Source organism: Dama dama, chromosome 9 (genome assembly GCF_033118175.1).
Source record: "Dama dama isolate Ldn47 chromosome 9, ASM3311817v1, whole genome shotgun sequence".
Lineage (NCBI taxonomy): Eukaryota > Metazoa > Chordata > Mammalia > Artiodactyla > Cervidae > Dama > Dama dama.
Genome location: NC_083689.1, coordinates 101,036,380 through 101,049,211, shown reverse-complemented (window position 1 = coordinate 101,049,211; position 12,832 = coordinate 101,036,380).

Genomic DNA, 12,832 nt, shown 5'->3' with positions numbered 1-12,832 from the left:
AGAATTGGCACTTGGAATGGGAAAATTACTATAGAGCAAATTTCTGTGACAGAAAAGCAATCTTTTTTTTTTTTTCTTTTTGACAGAAAAGCAATCTTGTAAAACCAATTCATCAGAAAAAAACTGACTTCATTTGAATTTTTAGAAGAGGTGATTTTATGGTGATTGAACATGGCAGCTTAACAAAGAGTAACAGTTTATTCAAATATGTTTGAAAGAACATAGGAGTTTTGTTTCCTTTGCCATTAAATGAATTATTTAATGTTTGTCCTAAAATAATTTCAATCAAGGGAGTTTACATTTAGGAAACTGATATTCTTTTTCATTAAGAACATTTCTCAACCTAATTTCACCAAGACATGCATGAGAGCTGATCCTCCTAGTTTAAAACATTTGATTTTAGGACTATCCTTGCCTTTCATGAAGTTAACCTGTCAACCCAAGACAGTTTTAGTCCATTTTGATGCATTTAATTAAATCACGTCTTTGATCCTCCCTGTTATTTTGCAGCACGTTAAAATTTTATCATCTAAGAAATTACTGAATTTTATGCCCAGTGTCCTTATGTTTAAGAAGTATTATAGAGACCCTCCAACTACCAGTTTTCTATATTTCCAATTAACATGTTTGCAAATGTGTTTTCAATGTGCAAAAAGGTAAAAGATCTTTTTAACCATTTAATAATATTTATATGTTTACTGTCATTTTCCAAAATATATTAATTCTTTTTATTTCAGTGATAACTGACTAATTAACTAAAACCTCACTTGCATTTCAGGGAACTATTATGCCTAGTGAGAGTACACCAAATGTTTACACTGTAGTCTTTATGGTTGATTTTTCTTTTTTGTTTTTACTATTCCTACCAAAGAGTTGCACTCCAGCTTTGAAAGGTAGTTTTGCTTTAAAGTGTTTTCAACTTTACATTAAAACAACTTTTTTGCCCTTTTTCAAAGTAAAATGTGGAGTTTCTGGCTTATGTACAATGTTTTTTTAAAAAGTAAATCAAAATTATAAACAAAATTTTTAAACAGTTAGGACTTTTTTCTTGAATCAAATAATCATATGCAACATATAATTATCATTTAAGAGACCCTTTAAACCCAGTGGCTTTAGAAATAAAATATTTAAAAATGCCTTGAAAATTCAACCTATTGTCCTTCTATATACAATAGATAAGAATAACTCAAGTTGCCCAGGTTGCTGGCACCAGAAGCCAGATATTCCTTCTAAAATGCTATGTGATAATTTTCTTCCTTTGGACTGAGATCACTGAGTATTTCATTGCAGGCACTTGGACATTTAGTTTCTGACTATACTCATCCTTCTCTGGTTCCCCACAGCTGCCCTTTGAAGCAGTTATGCCTTACACCAACACAAGCCTCTAAGGATCCGCTATCGTTAGCAAGCTTCTCAAGATTTTTGTCTAATTCATACATACTCATTATTTTAATTTAGAATAAGCTCATATCAGACTCTCTGTGTCTCCTCTCTACTCCCATAAAATTTTTAGACAATTATAACATTCAAATAAGCCAATTAATAAAAATTAAATTGTTTTAATTTATATTAAGATCGATTTACTTTTCCAGCTCCTCAACTATTTATCAAGCTTTTTGTGAGAAAGGACCATATCTTATGTCACTGTTGCTCCTCACCAAATAGTATATTATTGGGAACCACAGTGTCTAGTAAGTGTTTGGTGACTGGATAAATGTATAAACACCAGTGCTTGTTAGGTTTTAGTAAATATTCACGGAATATAGCACATACTGATATATTGAAGAGAGACCCTCCTTCTATGCTACTTACACCCTTTGTTACTAAGAAAGTGAAAATAATATCCATCTGTTACATTTAAAGTATTTCATCCTATTAGTTTCCTTTACTTATGTTCTTCACTCAAAACATGAAAGTGTTACAAATATAACATTTAGGAAATAATCAATAAAATACACCACCCCCACCATGAGACACACCTTGAATTTCTCTGTAACTTATACCTTCTTTGTCATCACAATCTCCCAGTGATATTATTTCAAGGCTCAATCTTTCAGAACTCAAAATGCCCAAAATTTCAAGTATCATCAAGGAAAGGACAAAGGTCAAAATACACAGCCTTTCCACTATCTTTGGTAGCTCTTATTTTTGCTTGAATAAATGGCATCTTTCAATGAGTAACCCACATTTCTATTACCATACAATATATGTGTAACATCCCTGAATTACATCTGTCACATGCAACTGGAATCAAAGTTTTCTGCTATATTTGCTATTCCAAATTAACCAAAATTCAATGCATAATCAAATGGAATCTATTCCACTTTACTGTAAATTCTGGTTTCCACATTTTTAAGGTATTTAACTACATCACCAATTAGAATTAACACATTTTTATAGTAAAGAGCCACAGAACTAATTGAATTGAAATAAATAATTGAAGATATACCTTATTCCAAGATGATCTAAAATAATTGTTAACAATTTGACTAGACATATAAAAAGTTTACTGTTTTAAGTATTAAGGTTCTAAATACAGGAAATGACTTCTGAAGAGCATAAAAGTGCCAACATTCTAGGGTAGAAATCTTAACACTATATAGTTGGTCATTATTAAGTTGTTTTACACAGTATTTTTAATAAATTTGAATTCTTACAGATATTAACTTTTCTTTAGTAATTATAATTGTAATAGTATAGGATTGAAAATATTCTTAGTTTGATCATTACATTATTACATAACCATGGAACATTCTTACATAAAAAAGATCATGGCAAAATTGATACATGCAGTTGAAGAACTGATTTCATATGATTCATGAAATGAAAGAAGGAATCTATTTCATTTTCAGTGTCCGTGCTCAGTTATGTCTGACTCTTTGTGACCCCGTGGACTCTAGCTTGCCAGGCTTCTCTGTCCATGGGATTTTCTCAGACAAGAATATTGGAGTGGTTTGCTATTTCCTCTTCCAGGAGATCTTCCCAAACCAGGGATCAAACCTGCATCTCCTGTTTCTCCTGCATTGGCAGGCAGATTCTTCACCACTGAACCATCTGGGAAGCCCCATTACATATTCTAGGAATCATCATAACATTTTTAGTATAACTAAAAATTGAATCATAAGTTCTATGTAAACAAGTTTCAGAAAAACATTATTACTCATATATTTTGTTCCAGATAGATTGGAAGACTGCAAGGCTTTGAAAATTTCAATGTGTCTTTTTTCAGGGGACAAATGGAAATAAGGTTTTGACAGAACCAGCATAAGTATATAAGAATGAAGATGGGCTCTGCATTCTTAATACAAGAACAAAGATATTTTCCTTTATGAAATGTTTCACTATCTGTATCTAATTCATTGTGAAAGCAGTTTTTATAATACCTCACTACAAGCTGCTAGTGAAAAATGTCATGCAAGATATATTCCCATGCCTTTATTCACTCACTAATTCATCCATTGATTTGATTAATATACATTTACCATATGCCATCTATGTGATAGTGATTTATCAGTGAAAAGAACAGGAAAGATTATAGACCCTCTTGGGCTTACCTTTTAGAAGTAGGATACAAACAGTACATAATAAACACTAAAGAATTATATATATGGTTACTAGTTTTGATTAGTATTAAAAAAAATACATTAGAGTAGGGAGAATCACTGATGTCTCTAAGTTTTTTGCTTCTTTATCTCACAATTCATGAAAACCTGGAAGAAATATTGTCACCAAAAAAAATCTTATTTTCTTTAGAAACATTCATTCATGCAAATATAGCTTAATTTTATTTTTAGAAAATGCAGCTTCCGCAACTCCTATTATTTTCTAAATAATTTTCTATAATAACATTGTATGTATTTTTTCTCCTGAGAAGTTTCTCCTAATGCAATGCATGTAACATATTTTAATATTTTAATAGATGAGGGGATTTATTGTTTAAAGGAGACTATCCACTCCCTGAAGGTTTTCTCTTGTTTAATCTTATGTTTAAAATTGCTCTTGGGATAGCTTGTCTTATCAAGTTAATTGTAAAAAATATTATTACTTTTCTTTGGAAAATAGGCTTAACAATATAATGCAAAAAAGAAAGACTTGAAACATAAGACCAGACATTAACATACTCTTTGACAACATGTGGGTTGAAAAGGCCTACCTATAATAACAAATGTTCACTTTTGTATTTTGAGTAGTTTTATTTGTCTCGTTATATTTTGTTTAGTTCTATTTAGCTAGTTATTGTCTTTTCTATATTATTTTGTCAGTAGCCTCTGTCCAAGACAGTTAAATCTGGCAATTTTAAATATAATCTTCACTGATAACTGATTACTGATTTTTTTTTTTAAAGTTAACCTGTTGGCCCTTTAATGGACCGGAACCTGGTGGTCCGGAGTCGACGATAAGAAAGTAAGAGAGAGAAAGAGGCTGATATCCCCTGGGTTACATGGAAAGCCAATAGAGTCCTGTTCTTAGAGTTTACACTGCTGCATGTAGGCACCGGGCACCCTCTCAAGTGGGTAAAGCCACAGGGCGCCTTCTCGAGAGGGTCTTAGAATCTCGGGCAAGAAAGTGAGCTCAGCGGGCCTGGACACTCCAAGGAATTAGCCTGAAATAGAGAGAGAGACAGAGAGAGAGAGAAAGAAAGAAAGACAGACACAGGGACCCAAGCTCTGATGGAGCAAAGGTGTTTTAATCAAAAAGGTTTGGGCATACATAAGGTAGTTATTCTCAGCAGAGATAAAGATTAAAATTCCAGATTTACAAAACATAACCTGATCCCTATCAAAGAGAGAGTTGCAAACAATCACCTTTTACCGTATGGTTCATAAGAAGGAAGAGGGTACTTATCATTGTAATGAGAAATGCCTTGATTCCTCAGCCCCTGGAAAGGCGTGCCTCTCCTCTTAATTCCTGAATATTCAGGAATTAATAAGGGCCAGAGGGTTCCTGACAGATCCAAAACAGCATACAGGGAGCCTTTTGTTAAATGCTTCCTGACATTAACCTGTTTTGTCTCAACCACTTTAAGTAAGAAATGTAATAATAACACCCGTTTGAGAGTATTGATCACAAAGCTTTGTTACCAGAAGCAAATGATTTAGACCACTATTTTCTTCTATGGGGTGAAGAAAAAGTGATAGAAATAGGTTTGTTAATATCAAAGAGGCTATATATCATTCTAGGTTAATACTATATACAGTATCATAATATGAGTATCCTTATACTGATACAGTACAGTATCAAGATATCAAGGACAGATATCAAATACTCGATACAGTACAGTATCAAGACTAAACAGAAAACTGTTCAGGCTGGAGAGAAAAGATTAACGCATTGTTCTATTTCCCTGGTGGTTCAGGTGGTAAAGTGTCTGCCTACAATGTGGGAGACCCAGGTTTGATCTCTGAGTCGGGAAGATCCTCTGGAGAAGGAAATGACAACCCACTCCAGTGTTCTTGCCTGGAAAATCCCATGGACAGAGGAGCCTCATAGGCTACAGCCCATGGAGTCGCAGAGTCGGACACAACTGAGCAACTTCACTTCACTTCTGTGTGATGACTGCGGGACTTTGTAGACTTAGCACTGTAACATTTATATATTTTGGTCAATGGAACTGCTTAATGAAACAATCATAACACCCTTCCAGTCAGACTGAACAGATAGAATAAGAAAGTGTTTGGGGTATTGGGGAGCTTGGGGTCAGTTGTTGAAGTGCTGTATAGATTTGAGGCTTCACTGAGAAAGACCGGGAAAAATGTGGTTTGTGAAATTCTCTCAGCTATTTAGATCTACTATCCACTTTCTTTACATCTAACAGCTCTTTGGCTAAGCAGAGAGATTTTAAATTGACATTTAAAAAAGCGAGTGGAACAATTTCTATCAGGCTTCTGGAAGAGAAGTTAGAATTGCACTTCCACAGCTTCATCTGTTTCCTTCTTTATATTTCTTCTGAAAATCAAGTAGGGAGAAAAAAAGAAGAGAGATTCACTATCAACCCAGAAGATTATGGTAACTATGGGGGGAAAGGCAATAGAGACTTTTAGATAAACTTGGATAGAAATTTAGACAGTAGCTTATCAGTATCTAAATGATTAGATTTCATGTTTCACTCTTGAAGATACAGGCTGGCCTCAGTAGAATAACTGGAAGTAGACCAGCTTGGCTGCTGGGAACACGTACAGACCTGGATAAAGCGTATGAGGCGTTTGGTTTCACAAAGAGGACACCAGTCCGTGTAAAGCTGCTTCAGAAATGATTCCGTGATGTGAGGAGACTCTGACTGGTGGAAACGAAGGCTAAGTAGAGATTGGGAATTCTTCAGAGCATGGGAGTCGTGCTGTCCTGAGAAGGCAAAGATCAGAGCTGTGATCACATCATCTTAGTGCCAGCTTAGATTTTCAGAAAAACATCTGTTATTTCATAGTCATCAGGTCAGTTCAGTTCAGTTGCTCAGTCGTGTCCGACTCTTTGCAACCTCCTGAATCGCAGCACGCCAGGCCTCCCTGTCCATCACCAACTCCCATAGTCAATATAAAAATACTTCTTACGGCAAATTGTTTTCTTGTCAGCTTTTCCTACTTTCTCAAAATGTGTTTATTCTATTTATTAAAGCTTTCCTCAAAGTACAGATCCTTCTCTAAATAAAAGTAAAGTGCTAACATCTTGTCGGTATCTAGATACCATCTGCATGTTTCTCACTTTACTCAAAGTGTATGTTTTTTTTTTATCAATATTGGTAATAAGATTGGGGGAAAAAGTTGCATTGACATAAAACTGGCAATCAATCAATTTTCACTCCTTTTAGTTACTCTATGGACTAAATCAAGAAAAAGACCTAAGACTTAAGAGTCATGTATTACTTTAAATTGTCCACATGAGAAGCAGTTTGAGACAAACAAAGCACATTACCTCATTCAATAACAGAAAAAGTTTCATACATATACAAGATATTGGATAGTTTGTTCAATATCTTGTCAAACTATTACAAAAATTCAGCAGATTTTTATTATCACTCTGTGTAAATTGTGAGTTTTATCTATACTTATACTAATCTGCCATAGAGAAATAATCAACATTATAGTAATATGTTATGATCATTTATTAATGAAATAAAAATGTCAGTTCTCCTCATCTAACTTATTATAGAGTGTTTTATCATGATTTAATTTATATATCACAGGGCCAAAGTTTCTTATCTAAATCTAGGTAGGTATTGCTCTTCCTGAAGTGATCTTACACACACACACAGGGCATGTGTGTTTTAGCACCTGGTTTTCACCCTTAAAAGCAACCACAACTATTTCATTTATTTACTTGCACACTGCCAGTGATCTCACAAACACACAAAGGAAACTTCTGTTCATTCACATCATCATTCCTGCTAAATAAATGCCAGTGTGTGGTTCTTTTCTGATTCCTAAGCATCAAGTCTGTGATGAGATTTTTTCCAGTGTTTTGAGAATGCACTTACCAGCAGACAATTTTAGGAATTATTCCATGTGCTTAGCTGCTATTGCGCCCGACTCTTCATGACCCCATGGACTGAAGCCTGCCAGGCTCCTCTGTCCCTGGGGATTCTCCAGGCAAGACTCCTGGAGTGGGTTGCCGTGCACTCCTCCAGGGGATCTTCCCGACCCAAGGACTGAACCCAGATCTCCTGCATTGCAGGCAGATTCTTTGCCATTTGAGCCGCCAGGGAAGCCCAGGAATTATTCTAGCCTTACTTGATTCCATTGCTTTCAAATCCCCTGCTATTCTGCATAGCTACAGTTTTCTCAAATGTCTTCAAAGTAGTTGTCCTTTTATCCTAGCTACATTGTAATTAAAGAAGAAATATGGACCATTCACAATGGTCACTCATCACTTTTTTAAGGTAGTAGTACTGATTATTCCACCCAACAATAAGGTCAGCTATGTGCAAGAGCTGCCTCAACTCTGAACCTCGTCCAGCCCTCCAGAAACCCTGCCTGACTACACTTATGATGTCACTTTCAAAATCTGTTTTAAAATGAAGCCCAAGTCTGATCACTAAGTTTAGATTCAAACTATGTTTTGCCACTCCTGTACACAGATTATTAAATCAATGACAGGAGATATCTCATTTGTGAGTTTTTTTCAATATTTCAGATAGTCTACAGAAAATTTTTAAAAAACACTATTCACTGTTTTATGTTGTCTAATATATTTACTTAAACATTTGACCTATAAATGGAGATGGACCACTCAATGACATTCTTCAATAGACAATAAACAGCATATTCTATTACTTTTGATAATAAAAGCTTTAATGACAGAAAAGTGATAAACTGCTAGCTCAACAAAATGAATAATGAATTAAATAAAATTTATAACAGAATAGGATAAGTACTGTATAAATTTAAAATTAAGCTAGAGAAATAAATATATGAAATGGTAAAAAAAAATCGCTTCTTAAACATAAAGGGAGTTTCTGAAACTTCTGGTGTCATCCTGCTTGCCATGCATGCTTCAGTGAGATTTAGCTCCCAAATTTAGACCTCTAATATTGGACCATGAGTCTGTTAAATCAAAATTTGGAGCAAGAAAAGTCAAGATAACCCAGGGATATCTTGTTACCATCAGAAAGTAAAGACAATTTCAAGATGTCTAAAATAGTACCAATAAGAATGGAGAAGCCAGAATATCGGAGTCCCCTCCTGCCAGATAGTGACAATCTGTGCTTCATGAGAAGAAAACAGTAATTGCAGACAATTCTATCAAGTTGATTCTATAAAAGGTCTAAGTTCATGATGACACTACAAATGACAAATATAATATTTAAAATGTGCTAAAGGTAAATCACACAGAATCTTCCTGTGTTTACAAAAATCCCGCTATATACTGATTGAAACAAATCCGTGTGTAACATATTTAAATTTTGAAATAACCTAGTTCAAAATCACATGGGAATACCACAATTTTTTTTTCATTTATTTTTATTAGTTGGAGGCTAATTACTTCACAATATTTCAGTGGGTTTTGTCATACATTGACATGAATCAGCCATGGAGTTACATGTATTCCCCATCCCGATCCCCCCTCCCACCTTCCTCTCCACCCGATTCCTCTGGGTCTTCCCAGTGCACCAGGCCCGAGCACTTGTCTCATGCATCCCACCTGGGCTGGTGATCTGTTTCACCGTAGATAGTATACATGCTGTTCTTTCGAAACAGCCCACCCTCACCTTCTCCCATAGAGTCCAAAAGTCTGTTCTGTACTTCTGTGTCTCTTTTTCTGTTTTGCATATAGGGTTATCATTACCATCTTTCTAGATTCCATATATATGTGTTAGTATACTGTATTGGTCTTTATCTTTCCGGCTTACTTCACTCTGTATAATGGGCTCCAGTTTCATCCATCTTATTAGAACTGATTCAAATGAATTCTTTTTAATGGCTGAGTAATATTCCATGGTGTATATGTACCACAGCTTCCTTATCCATTCATCTGCTGATGGGCATCTAGGTTGCTTACATGTCCTGGCTATCATAAACAGTGCTGCGATGAACATTGGGGTGCATGTGTCTCTTTCTGATCTGGTTTCCTCAGTGTGTATGCCCAGAAGTGGGGAATACCGCAATTTTAAGAGCGTAAGAAAAGTAAATTTTGAAAGCATATCACTTTTCAATGTTAATTAAGAATATTAGCATGCCTGGATATGTTAGCATATAATAGGTAATAATAAAATATGCCATAATATCAATATTATAAGTGTCTTGAAATCACATAAAATCAATAAAATATATGTTGTACTAAAAGAGAAGCTATCAAGAGTTTATACCTTATTATATTCTAGATATAAAAATAGCCAGAGAACTAAATAATAAGTTGATAACCACTTTCTAAAACAGGATTAAGCAACATCAATAAAATAGCTTTCCAGAGTTTTCATAGGACCTAATGACTAATCAAGATTTCCATGTCCTTTATCTTTCTTCCTGTTGGAAACAGAGACATGTTTCTACACCATGTTTTACTCCACGGAGGCTTTAGTGAGTTTTATCAGATACTCTGCCTGTCATACAGGGCTGGCTTGAACTTAAGGTTCCTTAATATTTGCCTGACTTTAGTTTTTCTAAAAACAAATTCTGTGGGACCCTAATTATGCTGGGTAGTATTTCAGGTTGGGCAGAAAAAGAAGTTTCCAGGATAAATTAAAGAGGAAAATGGAAAGTTAAACTAATCTATATCTATCTATCTATCTTAGTCTTAGGGCTTAGTAAAGTCGCTCAGTCGTGTCTGACTCTTTGCCATTTCATTGACTATATAGCGCATGGAATTCTCCAGGCCAGAATACTGGAGTGGGTAGCGGTTTTCTTCTCCAGGGGATCTTCCCAACCCAGGGATCAAACCCAGGTCTCCTGCATTGCAGGCAGATTCTTTACCAGCTTAGCCACCAGGAAAGCCCAAATTGAGATGTTAATAATCTAACAATGTTTACTCTTGAAAGAAGGCTTATGGTGTATGGTGTCCAAACATAATGGACCAGAGAACTGTTTTCTTTTTTGGAGCATCTTGAGAAACCATATTTCTGCAGAATGCACTTTAGGAAATCGTGTTTTCGTTTATTCCAAAAAAAAAAAAAAAAAAAATCCACAGTATACTACTAAGAATCAGATTAATAATAAATCATCTGTGAAACTGCATTTATCCAAAAGAAGTGATATAAGTATGCATGCTCAGTTCTTCAGTCGAGTCCAACTATCTGCGACCCTATGGATTCTAGCCTGCCAAGCTCCTCGCTCCATGGGATTCTCTTAGGCAAGAATACTGGAGTGGGTAGCTATTTCCTCTTCCGTGGGATTTCCCCAATCCAGGGATTGAACCCAAGTTTCCTGCATTGCAGGGAGGTCCCTTACCACTGAGCCACCTGGGAAGCCAAATAAATGCATGTGTATGGCTGATTCACTTTGCTGTACGTCAGAAAGTAACACAGCATTGTAAAGTGACTGTAGCCCAATAAAAATTTAAAGAAGAAACTCTCTTCCAAGCAAAGTTTAAATAAAGAAAATGCATTTGATGTGTTTACCAATTTTTTCTAATATAGTATTTAGTATTGAAATTCACACCATGCTGCAGTTTGCCTTTCCTACAGCTTAATATACTTAGACTAATAAACCAAAGGTAATTTCTCTTCTGATTCCTGATTTATTTAAGAACAATAACAGTAAAAACAGCTTACTCCAAAAGTATATTTTAGAATATTGTCATTCTAAGATTTTTTAAAGGTACCAGAGGTAAATTTTTTTCTAGGAATACATTATAATAGCATTGGGAAAGATCTAAGAGGAGCATAATAGGAAGTCACACTAAAGAGAAGTAGTATTCTCTCTTTAAAGTAAAGTAAAAAAAAAAAATAGTACTCATTATTGTGTGTTTACAATTCCATAATCCTTTTCATCTGAATACTTCAAATGTTCAGAGTGTGATTATAATGATGGCAGATTTACCTAACAGACTTAGGAAAAGAAGGATGCTGTGTGAGTGAAAACAATATATGTGTTTAGAGAAAATTTGTTTTCACAGCACTGAGAGCTGCTTTTATTATTGTAGTTACAGCAGCGGTAGTTCTTCTGCCTAAAAACTGTAAGGAAACTAATAGGTCAGAAAAATCATATACTTGGGTATGTGTTCAAGAAAAGAGCAGAAGTTTATTTATCTAAGTAAAATACTAAGTTCAAAAGGACAGATCAAAGACACAATACAGAGCAAAGTAGTGAACACTCTCCTGTGACTTCTTTATCCTCTTGAGGACATCTGGCTTTATGGGCTCTGTTCAGCGTTGGCATAACGCCAGGTCAAAGGAAGTCTGAGTCAAGTCGCCCTTAGCACTTTTTCCATTAAAGAGATGATACGGCTGCCTTCATGACAATGAAAGTGCTCTGGAACTGCATCTTTCAGAGGCCTTGCCCTGTATTCCCAGTATTACACGCGGAAGCATGCCACATGGCCTGAAATTATGCAAGCTGACAGGCCTTACACATTACGCAGGAATCACCATACACATACATCTCCAGGTTTGGGGCTTTGCAAGCATCCGTGGCAGTGTTCCATCACTCTAAGTAAATGCTCACACTGCATCTGATACTGCATAAAACATTTTCATAAAGCTACTTTATATTCTGAATATAATGGTTGTCCTTATCAAGTCACCCTCAGTTAACCTATCTACAGGGCTGATACAAGTTCTTTCGAATAGTTCTTTCGAATAGACAAGACTTGCTTTTCCATGATGAAAAGACAGAAGTAAAGGTGACAAGATTCCTGGGGGCGCTGGTTGGTAAAGGACCCGCCTGCCAGTGCTGGAGACATAAAAGACTCAGGGTTGATCCCTGGGCTGGGAAGATCCCCTGGAGGAGGGCCTGGCGACACATTTCAATATTCTTGCCTGTAAAATCCAGCGGAGAGGGGAGCCTGGTGGGCTACAGTCCGTGGGCTCACAAAGAGTCAGACACGGCTGAAGCAACTCAGCACGCATGCAAAATGGCAAGAGTATGAGCAGGGCAAGATGTGACTCCAGAATCTGCCTTCATTTTTTCTAAACATTAGTAGAATATATATTTAAAATTATAACAGCCAGGGTGGAGTTACTTAATTCAAATGACTTCAAGGAATAAGGAAGAGCGACCCCAGGGGCAGAGTTTCAAAAGGTGGGCTACTGCACTCACAAGCCACGCTGGCAGCTTCTTTTACTGTGGGACTGGCCTTGCCTCCTCAATATATATATAAGAAAGCTAATTAACACCTTAACACAGACTATAGCGAACTTTCCATGGCTAATTGCTTACATACTGTGTCCTGGTCCAACGTCAAGACA